Here is an 18,072-nt window from a genome sequence, read left to right on the forward strand (position 1 = left end):
GGTCCGTGACGATCCCAACTTAAGATATGGCCACCAATGAACTAGGTTAATAATTTCAAACCAGTGGTTATAGGTGTCGCTTGATGGGCTGGCACAACAACCCCGAGTATTCGGAACACAACCGAAACAGGTCCGCATTTTTACATTTTTCAATGAGAGGCATGGTAGGATTTTAAGCACTTCTAAGCACTGCTTTGATCATCGTTACCATGTTACTGAAACATATTCCGGCTATATATCCGAAACCAGTCGATTAACTCCGGCCATCCTCTTCGTTTAAAGAAAATATGAATGAAAACTAGGAGAAAAGCAAAACCGTTCCGAACCGAAATTGAACAGTTTCAAAGTTGAACCGTGCCAAAATTTAACAGGATCTGTTTATAAATATACATACCCATACATATTTAAAAGTTTTATGTTTTACCACCCGCGATTCATTTTTTGCCGCGAACTAACACTGTTTTTAGTTTAACCTACAACAAGCACAATATTCAAGAATCAATTTAATAAACTCATGCTGTCAAAAAACAAATAAAAATGCAATATTAATATATATGAGATCATTTGAAAAATATTAATAGAACTCTTTTTATTACAATTGGTGTTATGAAGAAGCATATTCTCTACTGAGAATAAAAATGAATGATCATACAGATTCAAAATGTACCAACCTAAAATACGCTCAGTTACAAAACGTAGTAATAGTTGTTTACTGACAATGCTTTTAGTCGGCGTGTTATCAAATGCTCGAACGATTTCGTTATTTCATAATAGATAGATTATTACTTCTCATATCCACTGGGTGTCAATAACTCAATCTGAGAAAACGGCGCTTAGTTCGGTCTGATCGCACGCTGACCATATATCAATATCATACATATCAATTGAAGAAAAATCATTGATTTTATGTTCGGTATCCTCATAACATCATGCTGTCAAAATGAACTTGATATTTCTGCTGGTTCAATCTCAGTACAGCCATACCCGAATGATCGAGAAAGATAGCAAGAAAAAAATGAGAGTGAGAGTTGACGCTAAGAGAATCATTGTAACATCGCAAAATCTTTTGTAATGAACCATGCATCGTAGTTAGCTGATTCTGATGTTGCATCATTTCGGCGTAATGTCAGTAGAATGATATTGACTTTCCGTAGCTCTGATCCGGTGTCTCACTGAGCCACAAACTTATACACAGGTCCCGGTAACTTTAAGTGCTTATTCTCCTACGCGAAGCATAAATCATCGTGATTAAAGTGGAACTGCAAAACATTTTTTTTATTCGGATTGATATTTTCAAAACGCCAAACTTACAAAGACGTATCGTTTCTGTTATTAAAAAATCCTCCGGTATCCATTTTTTAACTGCTATATGTAGCAAAACAAACTGAAACAAAAAACTATGAAACTGAGAATACGAGTAGTCATGTAATGACTTTTATTTTTTGCAATGTTGCTAGTTCTTTGAAATTTAAGAATGGCTGCCAGATCGACGGAAATTCAGTCAGCCAAACTCTAACTCTAGGCCTTTAGGACGGGGGGTTTGTCAAAAGACCACGCACGGGGGTGGGGGGGTTAACGAAATGACCACGTGGTCTTTTTTCCTGACTTATAATTCATTGTTGCCACCATGTCAAGAATGAAGCTTTCGCATTTCAGAAATATATAATGTACCTACTGAAAATTTAATAATAAAAATGTAAAAAATTTAAGCGAATTTTGGGCACTTGACAAATGAAAAGACCACGTGGTTAAAGTCGCAAGAGGGTGGGGTGGGGTGGTTTGACCAAAAGACCACGGAAGACCACGGGGGGGTACGGGGGGTATAAAAAGTGATCAAAATATGACCACGTGGTTTAGGAACGGCCCCTTATCTGTGATTGAATATTACCCAAATGGGTACACTACAAAAAATGCACATATTATTGTGAATTTTATAATGAGAATGAAGTTCGCTTATGTATGAGGCAGTTTATGGGTGACGTTTCACGGTTGGTACGTTTGTTGTTGTTATTGTTTTTGCAACCTCAAACCCAAAACAGAACCGAACACGAAATCTAAATGTCTGCAAAAAAATCAAGAGTGATATTTTATTGTTGTGTTAAGGATGGCTACAAAAGCATGCAGAAATATTGTTCGCATAACGAACTCAAAGTTCATTATTAAGGTTAATAAAGTTCTAGAATTTTATTTTAAAACATTAGGTTTAGAAGATTCCTTCATTACGAGTGTTTTGAGTATTTCACATTTAATATTTAACCAAGCACAAACTAGTCGTATATTTTATACTAATTGGTACAGAGCGGAAGATTGCGGGCTCGAATCTCAATATAACCAGGTCATTCGTTGTTAAATACAAGCATATTATGAAGATTCAACTAGAGACATTGTTGATGTAACCCTACACTAGCGCGTTGTCGTAGGTTTCTCCTTTTATCTTTTCTAGTCCGGAATTACGTATGAAATCTGCAATAAGTAATTTTTTTACATGATTTGTCATTTTTTCTGTGAAAGTATGAAATTGAGTCAACTAAGTCTAAAATTGAGTTGGGTGGGAGAGTTCGACTGTAGATGGTATCAATAATTGGGATTTCGGCTAAGCCATAATCACAATGACTGCTAAGCCGGAATCCCAATTCTAAAATTGAGTATTTTCAGTTTCGTGTGTAAGAATATCGGTCACACGCTCACAGAAATGCAACAACAATGCATAGTGATACAGTAAGGCAATTTAGGCGGACATGAGGTTTTCGATGCGATTTTTTGGTTTTAGATTCATAGTTTTTTCTAAGAAGTTGTTTCTTATAGCTAGTCCTTTATTTATGTGCAAATAAAAATTAGGGTGGTCCTAAAATCGGCAAAATAAGAAAATAACTTTTTTATTTGCAGAAGTAACTGTATGCATTTTTCGGCACAGTTAACTTATTTTAAGCAACAAAAAAAACTCTTTTGCAACTATCAAATTGACTGACATAGAGCAGTTTTACGTGAGCAGCTTTGAGTGGGTTTTGAAAAAACAGTTTTTTGGTTCTATTTTTTTCAGTTGAAATTTAATAACAGAGTTTTCTTCGGATGACCTCAAGAGCTTAAAAATTTGTTTTATTGAACATTTTATTGAAAAATAGATTCTCTTCACCTATATAACATATCGACAATGTTTTTCCGTCAAAAGTCACGTATTTTTGTGTTCTACCGAAAAAGTAGGAGGTTGTATCCAAGACACGACCGCATAAATGACGTAGAAATACGTACACTATTAACGAATGCAATGAGTGTTTCATTACCCTAGTAACACAACTGTTTTTATCAAAGTTTTATAGCGCTTTTTTGGCTGTATTGAGCGCTATAAAACTTTGATAAAACCAATATTTTTACTTGGGTAATGAGTTATAATGTCTACTAATGAAGGGTTGTGAATTTCGTGAACCGGATTCAGCAGTTAGCAGATCGTGCCGAGTTAAAAACCATACACAGCACACACACACAAATCATACCATATCATAGACACACACATCATACCATATCATTATACCATACACACATCATACCATATCATACACACATACACACATGATACCATATCATACACACAAAGCAAGCAAGCGACCAATCAGAGGACGTTATTTTTATTTCAACTAGGCTTGACAATTTTCAATAGTGCAATAGTTCGTAGATTCAAACAACATTTTTCTGCATTTGGGCAGATGCGTGTATAATTTTCCAATCGATTGCTGCAAGAAGGAAGAAAATCGGTTGAAAACCAACCGACCTATAAGCATTTGAAAAGGGACAAATTTCGTCCCAGTTTTTCAGTTTGCATCCCTGTGTGGTATGCTAAAGTAAAACGTAGTTCTACGTCAAAGTTATTACATTTTGAACTGAAAAAAAAAGCAAAAAATCTGATTTTTTTTGGAACCCTAGGTCAGTTACGTCAAGTTGCTCTAAATCGGTAGATTTAATAGCAAATAAATCAAATAAATAATAGAAATAAATCAATTAAAAGATCAAGAATTGCTCGAAAATCAATTTTTGTAAAAACCATTTAACCGATATGAACTAACCAAAATGGTTTTCTCATTTTTTCACTACTTTCAATAATTTAGACACAAAAATATCCTTTTGGAAGACCTCATGTCACCAGTGGGACGGTTTCAGCGAGAATTGCTCACATATACATGCAAATAACATTAATTTCTTTCAAATATATGATGCGATTTTGTTTTTGATCGTGGTATAATCGATTTGTACTCATATACTGCGTATAAATATTTAAATTGTTAATGTCAACTTTAGTCAATAGATTTCAAATAATTTATAGGTAAATGTTATTCCTTATACATTAATTTGTATGATCTTATCAGTGAGAATGAAATTCTTTAACACAGTTGATATTACTGATCGTTTCTGAGGGGCATCCAATGAATGGGCAAATACCAATCAATATGGGTTCTTGAAACCTGGATTATACCCAGTGGCCAGAATCCGACCTCAAACCCCATTTTTAATCCAGATGACCATTTCTGGTTGCCTGATAGTCATAAAATCCATCATAAAATTGCCGAACTGCCTAATCTGGGTATTTCAATGGCAAAGATGGCGACAGTTTCCGATCAACAACCTAAAGTGACAAATATCATCCAATACGATTTGGGGTAGCGATATGATACCCGGAGGACAGAAATCATCTTTAGACGCCATTTTAAATTACTAGACAGTAGCTTCCGGTTTCTGGAAACCAATCTAAGAGGGACAAACATTACGCAATGTGAGTTTTTCAGTACCTGGGATGATGCTCAGAGGCCAGGAATCAATTCCATACTTTATTTTGAAATCCGAATTTGCGACTTCCGGTTTCTGGAAAACTCCCTTCAATAGACAAATATAATCCAATAAATATAAATCCACTTTTTTCGAACTAAATTTCTATTTTTAACAACGGCTTTCACCCGTTAACATTCAAGTTCATTAAGCAGACAATGTGTGCAGTAGGGAAAGCGAAAATTAAGCGAACTGGAAATATGATACAGATTTGGAAAAATATACCGCATCTCGACGGGACTTGAACCCGCAATCTTCCTGTTTTCGGCATGGTGTTTTGACCAATTAAACTACGGGGGACGGTGGTACTGTTCCACAATCTATATGCGTATCACATTCCACTGCCAACTTTCTCTATTGCTCATCCCTAACTACACACACTGCTGTGCAAGCGTTATTTATAGACTGAAAGGAATGTCTCATCACACACAGAAGAGTCAGCTGATGCTGATAACTCTTATAGACCTGTGTGATCGAGACCAAATTCAGTCTGAGTCGTGCTTAGCATTGGCCAAAATCTGCAAAAGTATCGATGCTCGAGTATCGATAATTTTCTCTTGGTCGTATCGATACCAGGTTGACATGGAACGCGGATCATCGATATCAGCTGTATCGATATTCTACCTGCTACTTAAAACAGGTCTATGGAAAGCGGCAATTTTTTTTATCTTCATTACGGTCAGTCAGAGATGGCAGATGTTTTTGAAAAGTTTGCAACTGCTCGGAAAACTGACAAAATTTGCTTGAAATTTGAAAAAAAAAAATCTGGCCGTGATTTGAAGAAAAAAAATGCGTTTGCGTGGGCAAAAGTCTGCAGAAATCTGCAAAGATTTTGAAAAAGTCTGCGCAAGTATAAAGAAACTTTGACAAAAATCTACAGAAATCTGAGTTTTGCAGGCAAATCTGCACATTTGGTATCCCTGCGGTCAATAGACCTAATGGGACCACGGTGGGAATTATATGTCACATACAAATCAGTGCAATAGCATAAGCGCGTCTGCGGCCTGATTTGAAATTTCGGGCAGCACAAAAGCTCTGGCGTTTTATTCTCTGACGAGTTATCCGTTTTACAAACAAATGTTGCATTTTTGTCTTTAAACTGATCACTCTCATATTCAAACATAGCAAAAAGATTTTAGAACGGTTTTCTTAGTAATCTTTTCAACTGAATTTAGTCATATTTTACGCGTTTTCATGAAAAATTTGAGACGAAACCCCTGCATAAAAAGACTGCTGTATAATTATTGGAATATTAAGCCATTCCCCACAAAATGCTTGTCAGGTGAGTGACGCGGCAATTCCGGTTTTGCTCTGCGTAGACAGTATTGTCAGTTGCGAAACAATTTTTCTCGCAAGAGGCACGAAAACCATCTTAAAAGTGCGCGGGTATATGCAATCTGTTGGTGACTTTTACAAAAAGAGTTAAATTTCCGCGCAGCTTGTTTAAGACATTCAGGCAATTGGTCGTATCCGTAAACTCTCCGATTTTATAGTTTCCCTTCAGTATCGAAAAAATATCGGGGCGAAAGTATCGATCCAGCTTAATATCAACGTCAGTTGACTCGATAAAAAATACCGATATTCAGGCCCCATGGTATCGATACCAAAGGTATCGATACGGTATCGGCCAATGCTAGTCGTGCTTGCAAGTGCGACACAACAACAGAAGGTGCTCCGTAGGGCTAAATTTCGCTTATTTTTCGCTTTCCTCACTGCACACATTGTCTGTTTAATTAACTTAAATGTTAACGATAAAAGTCGTTGTTAAAGCACCTTCCGTTGTTGTGTCGCACTTGTGGAACAATACCACCGTCCCCCGTAGTTTAATTGGTCAAAACACCATGCCGGAGACATGGAGATTGCAGTTATATATATATATATATATATATATATATATATATATATATATATATATATATATATATATATATATATATATATATATATATATATATATATATATATATATATATATATATATATATATATATATATATATATATATATATATATATATATATATATATATATATATATATATATATATATATATATATATATAATTAGGGTGAGGAAAAGTGATCGATTTCAGGTTGTTCCTCAAACTTACAAAGAATCAAAACCCAAAGACTGTTTAAAACTAGCTGCTTTGATCAAAGTTCGAAATTAGGAGTCATTATGATAGAGAAACTATTTATTTAGTACAAATATTACGTCAAATTTCAAATACTATGCTCCAATTCCTTCAAATACAACATCAATATTCTGAAATCCAAAGAATGGATTTACCAAAAAATAAGCGAAGTGGAAATATGATACAGATTTAAAAAATAAAAACCCCATCCCGACGGGACTTGAACCCGCAATCTCCCTGTCTCCGGCATGGTGTTTTGACCAATTAAACTACGGGGGACGGTGGTATTGTTCCACAAGTGCGACACAACAACGGAAGGTGCTCCGTAGGGCTAAATTTTTCGAACCAAATTTCTATTTTTAACAACGACTTTTATCGTTAACATTTAAGTTAATTAAGCAGACAATGTGTGCAGTGAGGAAAGCGAAAAATAAGCGAAATTTAGCCCTACGGAGCACCTTCTGTTGTTGTGTCGCACTTGCAAGCACGACTAGCATTGGCCAATACCGTATCGATACGGTGTTTTGACCTATTAAACTACGGGGGACGGTGGTATTGTTCCACAAGTGCGACACAACAACGGAATGTGCTCCGTAGGGCTAAATTTTTCGAACCAAATTTCTATTTTTAACAACGACTTTTATCGTTAACATTTAAGTTAATTAAGCAGACAATGTGTGCAGTGAGGAAAGCGAAAAATAAGCGAAATTTAGCCCTACGGAGCACCTTCTGTTGTTGTGTCGCACTTGCAAGCACGACTAGCATTGGCCGATACCGTATCGATACCTTTGGTATCGATACCATGGGGCCTGAATATCGGTATTTTTTATCGAGTCAACTGACGTTGATATTAAGCTGGATCGATACTTTCGCCCCGATATTTTTTCGATACTGAAGGGAAACTATAAAATCGGAGAGTTTACGGATACAACCAATTGCCTGAATGTCTTAAACAAGCTGCGCGGAAATTTAACTCTTTTTGTAAAAGTCACCAACAGATTGCATATACCCGCGCACTTTTAAGATGGTTTTCGTGCCTCTTGCGAGAAAAATTGTTTCGCAACTGACAATACTGTCTACGCAGAGCAAAACCGGAATTGCCGCGTCACTCACCTGACAAGCATTTTGTGGGGAATGGCTTAATATTCCAATAATTATACAGCAGTCTTTTTATGCAGGGGTTTCGTCTCAAATTTTTCATGAAAACGCGTAAAATATGACTAAATTCAGTTGAAAAGATTACTAAGAAAACCGTTCTAAAATCTTTTTGCTATGTTTGAATATGAGAGTGATCAGTTTAAAGACAAAAATGCAACATTTGTTTGTAAAACGGATAACTCGTCAGAGAATAAAACGCCAGAGCTTTTGTGCTGCCCGAAATTTCAAATCAGGCCGCAGACGCGCTTATGCTATTGCACTGATTTGTATGCGACATATAATTCCCACCGTGGTCCCTTTAGGTCTATTGACCGCAGGGATACCAAATGTGCAGATTTGCCTGCAAAACTCAGATTTCTGTAGATTTTTGTCAAAGTTTCTTTATACTTGCGCAGACTTTTTCAAAATCTTTGCAGATTTCTGCAGACTTTTGCCCACGCAAACGCATTTTTTTCTTCAAATCACGGCCAGATTTTTTTTTTTCAAATTTCAAGCAAATTTTGTCAGTTTTCCGAGCAGTTGCAAACTTTTCAAAAACATCTGCCATCTCTGACTGACCGTAATGAAGATAAAAAAAATTGCCGCTTTCCATAGACCTGTTTTAAGTAGCAGGTAGAATATCGATACAGCTGATATCGATGATCCGCGTTCCATGTCAACCTGGTATCGATACGACCAAAAGAAAATTATCGATACTCGAGCATCGATACTTTTGCAGATTTTGGCCAATGCTAAGCACGACTCAGACTGAATTTGGTCTCGATCACACAGGTCTATAAGAGTTATCAGGATCAGCTGACTCTTCTGTGTGTGATGAGACATTCCTTTCAGTCTATAAATAACGCTTGCACAGCAGTGTGTGTAGTTAGGGATGAGCAATAGAGAAAGTTGGCAGTGGAATGTGATACGCATATAGATTGTGGAACAGTACCACCGTCCCCCGTAGTTTAATTGGTCAAAACACCATGCCGAAAACAGGAAGATTGCGGGTTCAAGTCCCGTCGAGATGCGGTATATTTTTCTAAATCTGTATCATATTTCCAGTTCGCTTAATTTTCGCTTTCCCTACTGCACACATTGTCTGCTTAATGAACTTGAATGTTAACGGGTGAAAGCCGTTGTTAAAAATAGAAATTTAGTTCGAAAAAAGTGGATTTATATTTATTGGATTATATTTGTCTATTGAAGGGAGTTTTCCAGAAACCGGAAGTCGCAAATTCGGATTTCAAAATAAAGTATGGAATTGATTCCTGGCCTCTGAGCATCATCCCAGGTACTGAAAAACTCACATTGCGTAATGTTTGTCCCTCTTAGATTGGTTTCCAGAAACCGGAAGCTACTGTCTAGTAATTTAAAATGGCGTCTAAAGATGATTTCTGTCCTCCGGGTATCATATCGCTACCCCAAATCATATTGGATGATATTTGTCACTTTAGGTTGTTGATCGGAAACTGTCGCCATCTTTGCCATCGAAATACCCAGATTAGGCAGTTCGGCAATTTTATGATGGATTTTATGACTATCAGGCAACCAGAAATGGTCATCTGGATTAAAAATGGGGTTTGAGGTCGGATTCTGGCCACTGGGTATAATCCAGGTTTCAAGAACCCATATTGATTGGTATTTGCCCATTCATTGGATGCCCCTTAGAAAAGATCAGTAATATCAACTGTGTTAAAGAATTTCATTCTCACTGATAAGATCATACAAATTAATGTATAAGGAATAACATTTAACTATAAATTATTAGAAATCTATTGACTAAAGTTGACATTAACAATTTAAATATTTATACGCAGTATATGAGTACAAATCGATTATACCACGATCAAAAACAAAATCGCATCATATATTTGAAAGAAATTAATGTTATTTGCATGTATATGTGAGCAATTCTCGCTGAAACCGTCCCACTGGTGACATGAGGTCTTCCAAAAGGATATTTTTGTGTCTAAATTATTGAAAGTAGTGAAAAAATGAGAAAACCATTTTGGTTAGTTCATATCGGTTAAATGGTTTTTACAAAAATTGATTTTCGAGCAATTCTTGATCTTTTAATTGATTTATTTCTCTTAAATTTGTCATTGAACCCCTTGAAGTTGTAAATCAAATAATTATAAGCAACTTCGTTATTTATTAAATTAAATTAAATTATTCACGCATCTGCCCAAATGCAGAAAAATGTTGTTTGAATCTACAAACTATTGCACTATTGAAAATTGTCAAGCCTAGTTGAAATAAAAATAACGTCCTCTGATTGGTCGCTTGCTTGCTTTGTGTGTATGATATGGTATCATGTGTGTATGTGTGTATGATATGGTATGATGTGTGTATGGTATAATGATATGGTATGATGTGTGTGTCTATGATATGGTATGATTTGTGTGTGTGTGCTGTGTATGGTTTTTAACTCGGCACGATCTGCTAACTGCTGAATCCGGTTCACGAAATTCACAACCCTTCATTAGTAGACATTATAACTCATTACCCAAGTAAAAATATTGGTTTTATCAAAGTTTTATAGCGCTCAATACAGCCAAAAAAGCGCTATAAAACTTTGATAAAAACAGTTGTGTTACTAGGGTAATGAAACACTCATTGCATTTGTTAATAGTGTACGTAGTTCTACGTCATTCATGCGGTCGTGTCTTGGATACAACCTCCTACTTTTTCGGTAGAACACAAAAATACGCGACTTTTGACGGAAAAACATTGTCGATATGTTATATAGGTGAAGAGAATCTATTTTTCAATAAAATGTTCAATAAAACAAATTTTTAAGCTCTTGAGGTCATCCGAAGAAAACTCTGTTATTAAATTTCAACTGAAAAAAATAGAACCAAAAAACTGTTTTTTCAAAACCCACTCAAAGCTGCTCACGTAAAACTGCTCTATGTCAGTCAATTTGATAGTTACAAAAGAGTTTTTTTTGTTGCTTAAAATAAGTTAACTGTGCCGAAAAATGCATACAGTTACTTCTGCAAATAAAAAAGTTATTTTCTTATTTCGCCGATTTTAGGACCACCCTAATTTTTATTTGCACATAAATAAAGGACTAGCTATAAGAAACAACTTCTTAGAAAAAACTATGAATCTAAAACCAAAAAATCGCATCGAAAACCTCATGTCCGCCTAAATTGCCTTACTGTACCACTGTGCATTGTTGTTGCATTTCCTTGAGCGTGTGACCGATATTCTTACACACGAAACTGAAAATACTCAATTTTAGAATTGGGATTCCGCTTAGCAGTCATTGTGATTATGGCTAAGCCGAAATCCCAATTATTGATACCATCTACAGTCGAACTCTCCCACCCAACTCAATTTAGACTTAGTTGACTCAATTTCATACTTTCACAGAAAAAATGACAAATCATGTAAAAAAATTACTTATTGCAGATTTCATACGTAATTCCGGACTAGAAAAGATAAAAGGAGAAACCTATGACAACGCGCTAGTGTCAAAACACCATGCCGGAGACAGGGAGATTGCGGGTTCAAGTCCCGTCGGGATGCGGTATATTTTTTAAAATCTGTATCATATTTCCAGTTCGCTTATTTTTTGGTAAATCCATTCTTTGGATTTCAGAATATTGATGTTGTATTTGAAGGAATTGGAGCATAGTGTTTGAAATTTGACGTAATATTTGTACTAAATAAATAGTTTCTCTATCATAATGACTCCTAATTTCGAACTTTGATCAAAGCAGCTAGTTTTAAACAGTCTTTGGGTTTTGATTCTTTGTAAGTTTTAAGGAACAACCTGAAATCGATCACTTTTCCTCACCCTTATTATATATATATATATATATATATATATAATATATATATATATATATATATATATATATATATATATATATATACTAAATATATATATATATATATATATATATATATATATATATATATATATATATATATATATATATATATATATATATATATATATATATATATATATACATATATATATATAATATATATATATATATATATATATATATATATATATATATATATATATATATATATATATATATATATATATATATATTATATATATATATATATATATTTATATAGGTCCGTGGGCATTTTTCCGATAATCCCTAGGGTGTACTGAATTGCAGCTTATACTGCGACGTAAACAGAAGCAGATTATCGAGCTTATGGGAGACCGTCAGTGTAGAACATATTGTCGCGAGGTTGATGTTACGATATTTATTGGGAAATTCGGCATTCCACGAGTTCTTCTATCATGGAGTGTATCGAAAAACACAGTAGAATCAGAAGTATTTAATAAGCTGACACGATTTGGAATATTCGAAGAAGGGTTAATATTTTGGGACATGTTATTGAAATACAATGTCATAAAACTCCAGCTAAGACCTCCAGACTCATCGTATGGGTCGACTGCATGCAACCTAAGGCGATACGCAAACAACGATATTGTATTCGCTCTAGTTTGATCTAATGTGTGTTGGCTGCGGAGCGGAAGCAGAAACACCCGTACTCAATCACAGACAATATCGTTGTTTGGTAAAGCCTTATAAGGTCTCCTGGGTGGGCTACCCACTAGAGATGGTCGGGTATGGGAAATTTGTTACCCGTACCCGACCCGTACCCGACTAATCGAAAATTTTCAAACCCGTACCCGACCCGAACCCGTAGTCTGGTTTGTTTAAAATACCCGTACCCGACCCGAACCCGAAAAATATCTATTCCAACTACCCGTACCCGACCCGTACTCGAAAGAAAAACAACGCCGAAATTGCTTGAACCCGACTCGTACCCGACCCGTCTTGGATTTTTTTTTTTTTCAAAATACCTGGGTACCTCGCACGTTATATGCACTTATTGTCATATGTGGTTTCTCGAGATGATGGCCGGAGTTAGACAAAAACCGAGTGTGAATGTGAACGCATGTTAATGAACCCAGAGTTCCAGGCGGATGGTCCACTATTAAGAAAGAGGTCCACTATGAAAAGTGCATGTCTGGTAAAGTTAAAGAAAGACGAGTTTTATGTGAACATCGCAGCAATCTGAAATCTTAATATTATAATAAAGTCAAAGTTAATATTGTTTATAACTTGAGAAAAAAATAATAATTCATTTGCATTTGCCAAAAACCTGTAATTTTTTAGTACAGATCCGGTGTCATCGATTCAATCTAAAAATCGGTATAACACAGATATTTCTGTACATCCCTGGTCACAGTGCAAACAAAGACTATGCTATCGCTATCAAATCTCATATACATATTTGCTTCGTACCAAACATCTAATGCACAATCCGCCTGAGATTTTTTTACGTCAGCTGTTTCATAATATTTTTCCTTTATTTCTATAACATTCAAATGCCTAAATCCAAAACGTGGGTGCAATATCATGAGATCTGTTTTTTTATGACTTTTCGAAGTTTGGCATACTGACGTTTTTTGACACATGTTTTAAAAAAAATTCATTACTTTGAAACAGCTTCAATGATAGCTTGGTTTTTTTTGGTGTCAAAGTAAAGTTGATTCGTAGTTAGTTTGTACAGGTCGACTCGATTATCCGAACAGCCAGAAAATTTTCATTCCGGATAATCGAGTTTTCCGGATAATCGAATCACACGAAAAATGCTGAAATTTTGCGATTAACGAACATAAAATAAATATTTCTTTTCTTTTTTACTTGTATGATGAAGTGGCGTAACCAGAAGTTATTTCTGAGGCAAAAGGGGTAAAATCTTGAGAATCAAAATAAATAAATTGGACATTGATTATGATTGACATGTCCCAAACATGGAAGTGACTTAAATGGTAACAAATATGCCAGAAGGAGTGGTAAATACAAAATTTCGGAATAAAAATTGTCAACGAACACCAAAAAATAAAATTCCGGATAATCGAGTCTAAAATTTCGGATAATCGAGTTTCCGGATAATCGAGTCCTAAGGGGAAAAATGCCAAAATCATTAATAATAAGGTCACGTGCTTTATAGACGGCCTCAAATAAAAAATGGAATGAAGATTGGTGTTCAGCACCCCAAAATTAAGTAAATACCATATTTTTGTCGCATTTATCCACACGTTTTTATTTAACCAGCCTTTGTATTTAGTTGCCTTACTGTGCAATGCTCCGCGGTTTTCCTCACAGATATGAAAAAAGCCTGGCAAGAATTCCATTTAACCCTCTAGTGCCCAATACCGCCATTTGGCGGGCTTCAGTCGATGTTTTGAAAAGCTTCAATATGTACTTAAAAAGTGTTTATAATGATTCATAGTGATTTTACCGAAGCCCGTTTAGAAATTAACTTGGGTACTAGAGGGTTAACTCAAAACGGTTGCAGGAAGAACTATTGACTTTCACATTAGAAAGAGATAGCATGATGTCATTCCCTTGGTGCAAACACTGCCGACAACTGTTAGAATAGGTATTGGCCAATCTCTCGTTGAGTGAGAATGGGCAATTTCTTGTTCGATCTTTCCAATCTACACTAAGAAAACACCTAGGTTTGAGATGTTAAAAATTAAATTCTCATAATGCACGAAAATCAAATTACCCGTACCCCGGACCCGCACCCGACCAATTGAGAATTTTTCAAACCTGTACCCGACCCGAACCCGAAGCCATGGTTTTTAAATTACCCGTACTCGACCCGAACCCGTGAAATATTTTTTTACGTTACACGGGTAAAAATACCCGTACCCGACCATCTCTACTACCCACCATGATCCGGTTATGGTACGAAAAAATCTCACTCTTTGTTGACATTTTTTCATCAGATACCTAATGTGACAACCCCAAGTGCCTTTAGAGTCGAACCAGACACCAAGATACTTGTGTACCAAAACCTGAGAAATCGTTTTACCCATTAATTGTGGCTGGAGCTGAGCAGGTTCATGCTTCCTAAAAAAAAACTACTATCTCAGTCTTCTCCGGAGAGAATTCGATACCTAGCTGTAAAGCCCAAGCAGACAAATTGTCCAAGGTATCTTGCAATGGTCCTTGAAAATCGGCAGCTTTGGCTCCTGTAACAGAGACCACGCTGTCGTCTGCAAGTTGTCTAATCGTGCATGAATTTGCAGCTCTAAAACTATTTGAAAGGCGGCTGATACATATATATATATATATATATATATATATAATATATATATATATATATATATATATTATATATATATATATATATATATATATATATATATATATATGTATATATCAGCCACCTCTCAAATAGTTTTAGAGCTGCAAATTCATGCACGATTAGACAACTTGCAGACGACAGCGTGGTCTGTTACAGGAGATTATCGGAAAAATGCCCACGGACCTATATAAATATATATATATATATATATATATATATATATATATATATATATATATATATATATATATATAAATATATATATATATATATATATATATATATATATATATATATATATATTTATATATATATATATATATATATATATATATATATATATATATATATATATATAATTAGGGTGAGGAAAAGTGATCGATTTTCCAGAACCAAGTTTTTTGGTTCCTTTTGGGGCCCCACACAACCCTAAACTTACCGGAAGTCGATTGGTTTTGTCTCCGCTTGGCGCATTGCATTCAAAATTTGTATGAAAATTTATATGGGAACACCTACTTTTTTGCATTTATTTTTCTAGAGAGCTCAATAATGCTCTAATAATGAACTACATTTTGTTAAAGTATAGTATTTTAGATGCCTAACAACTTAGCAGAAGACACTGAAGAGCTAGGATGTCCCAAAAAGAGCTATAGCTGTTCAAAGTTGAGTATGTCGATTTAAATGCAGAAAATCTTGTTTTCTGCAACATTACCAATTGTACCGGCGTCAGTAGGATTCCCATCAGTAATAACCTGTCGTTACAAGTTGGTACACTCAGCTGGATCAAGCAAACAAATTTAGTGTCAATATTCTAGGCGTAGAAAGAATCTACAACGTATTTCAGAGGTTACTTTTGATGGAAATCTGACTGACGCCGGTACACTGGCAGTGTTGGCAGAAAAAATGATTTGCAACATAAATTTCGACATACTCAACTTTGAACAGCTCTAGTATTTTTTGGGACACCCTAGCTCTTTAGTGTCTTCGGCCAAGTTGTTGGGCATCGAAAAACCTACCATTTGAAGTTATGAAACCTTTGGTTTGAGCCATTTTGAGCTCTTTAGAATGGAAAATGCATAAAAGTTGGTTTTTCCATACAAAACTCCATATAAATTTGAAATGCAATGCGCCAAGCGGAGACAAAGCCAATCGACTTCCGATAAATTAAGGATTGTTTGGGGCCCCAAATAGAACAAAAAAAACTTGGTTCTGGTTTTCTGCTATCAAGTTTCATTTTCCATATAACGATTCCCCACCCTAATATATATTATATATATATATATATATATATATATATATATATATATATATATATATATATATATATATATATATATATATATATATATATATATATATATATATATATATATATATATATATATATATATATATATATATATATATATATATATATATATATATATATATATACATATATATATATATATATATACATATATATATATATATATATATATATATATATATATATATATATATATATATATATATATATATATATATATATGTGTTCCGTCTCCCCACCAAAACTAACCACGACCAATCAGCATCAAGCAGCATCTATGCGAGCCACCGCAGCTGCTATAAAAGAACCCTCTGAAAGGGAAAGCCAAACCAAAAGAGAATTGAAAACGCAGTCGCTCTGTGCTATCAACTCGCCCGTAGGTAGAAGAACCTGCTACAGCAACTGCGATTGTGGCTAAAGCGTAAAAGCAAAAGTAAACGTGTTTGAACGTGTTCGCGCGCGTTTGAAGTAAACGATGATAGTGACGGATCTGCGTCGTTTCATGGATTCGAAGAAGGAATTACTATGAATCCCGACAACGAGAATAAATATCGTGTTGTGTGCCGTCAGCGCTCACAAGTGAAACAAAAGTTGGTGCGGATTCAACGTACACTTATCACTAATTCTAATATTGGATTGGCACAATTAAATGTGCTGTCGAAAAATCTGTCTGCTGTATATTCGGAGTACAGTGGATTCCACAGTAAGGTACTTTCCTTTGTATCGGACGATGCTTTGGATCAGCAAGAAGAGGAATATGCTGGGTTCGAGAGCATATATAATGACGTGTGCAATGCCGTAGAGGAGTTACTTTTGGCAGCAAAGAATACAGCGGTGCCAGAATCTCCAATAAACCAACCAGCTCAACCAGTTATTATTCAACAGCAACCATTAAAGATGCCAATTCCAACATTTGACGGAAGTTATGCCGCATGGCCGAAGTTTAAGGCTATTTTTAATGATCTGATGGCAAACTCCGGGGATACAGATGCAATTAAGCTATATCATCTTGATAAAGCGCTTATTGGAAATGCCGCCGGAGCTCTGGATGCTAAAATTCTGAGTGAAGGTAATTACAAACAAGCCTGGGATGTACTTATGGATCGCTACGACAACAAGCGTGCGATTATCGAGACTCATTACCGCGGATTGTTATCCTTGAAGACAATGTCATCACCATCGTATAAAGAACTACGTGCCCTCGTGAATGAAGCGACCAATCATATCGAAAGACTTCGTTATCTCGATCAAGAAATCAACGGTACTGCAGAGCATTTTTTTGTATTCCTCATCGTTTCGGCATTAGATAGTACCACACGTCAATCTTGGGAATCTACAATGAAAAAGGGAGAACTCCCGAAGTACAAGCAAACCATAGAGTATCTGAAAACTAGGTGCCAAATCCTAGACAATTGCGAAACTGCTTTCCAGGCAGCTGCTGCTCCAATCAAATCGAAGCAAGTTCCTTTCCAATCAAAGATTCAGCCACAGAAAAGCTATGCCGTTTCGACTAGGTCATCAC

The 18,072-nt window shown here is 35.4% G+C and overlaps 1 protein-coding gene across 1 annotated transcript in view; it reads right to left on the reverse strand.

Annotated features, from left to right (window-relative positions):
- LOC129732822 (lysine-specific demethylase lid) overlaps positions 1 to 1,461 on the reverse strand; it is a 47,523-nt gene extending 46,062 nt beyond the window's left edge. Inside the window, exons 1-2 of the mRNA XM_055694102.1 lie at positions 1,312 to 1,461; positions 672 to 1,259 (exon numbers count right to left, since the gene is read on the reverse strand). The gene's annotated coding sequence lies outside the window, so the exon portion shown is untranslated. The remainder of the gene's footprint in view (positions 1 to 671; positions 1,260 to 1,311) is intronic.
- Between the last annotated feature and the right edge of the window lie 16,611 nt (positions 1,462 to 18,072).

The sequence above is a fragment of the Wyeomyia smithii genome, chromosome 3, assembly GCF_029784165.1.
Source record: "Wyeomyia smithii strain HCP4-BCI-WySm-NY-G18 chromosome 3, ASM2978416v1, whole genome shotgun sequence".
Classification (NCBI taxonomy): Eukaryota; Metazoa; Arthropoda; class Insecta; order Diptera; family Culicidae; genus Wyeomyia; species Wyeomyia smithii.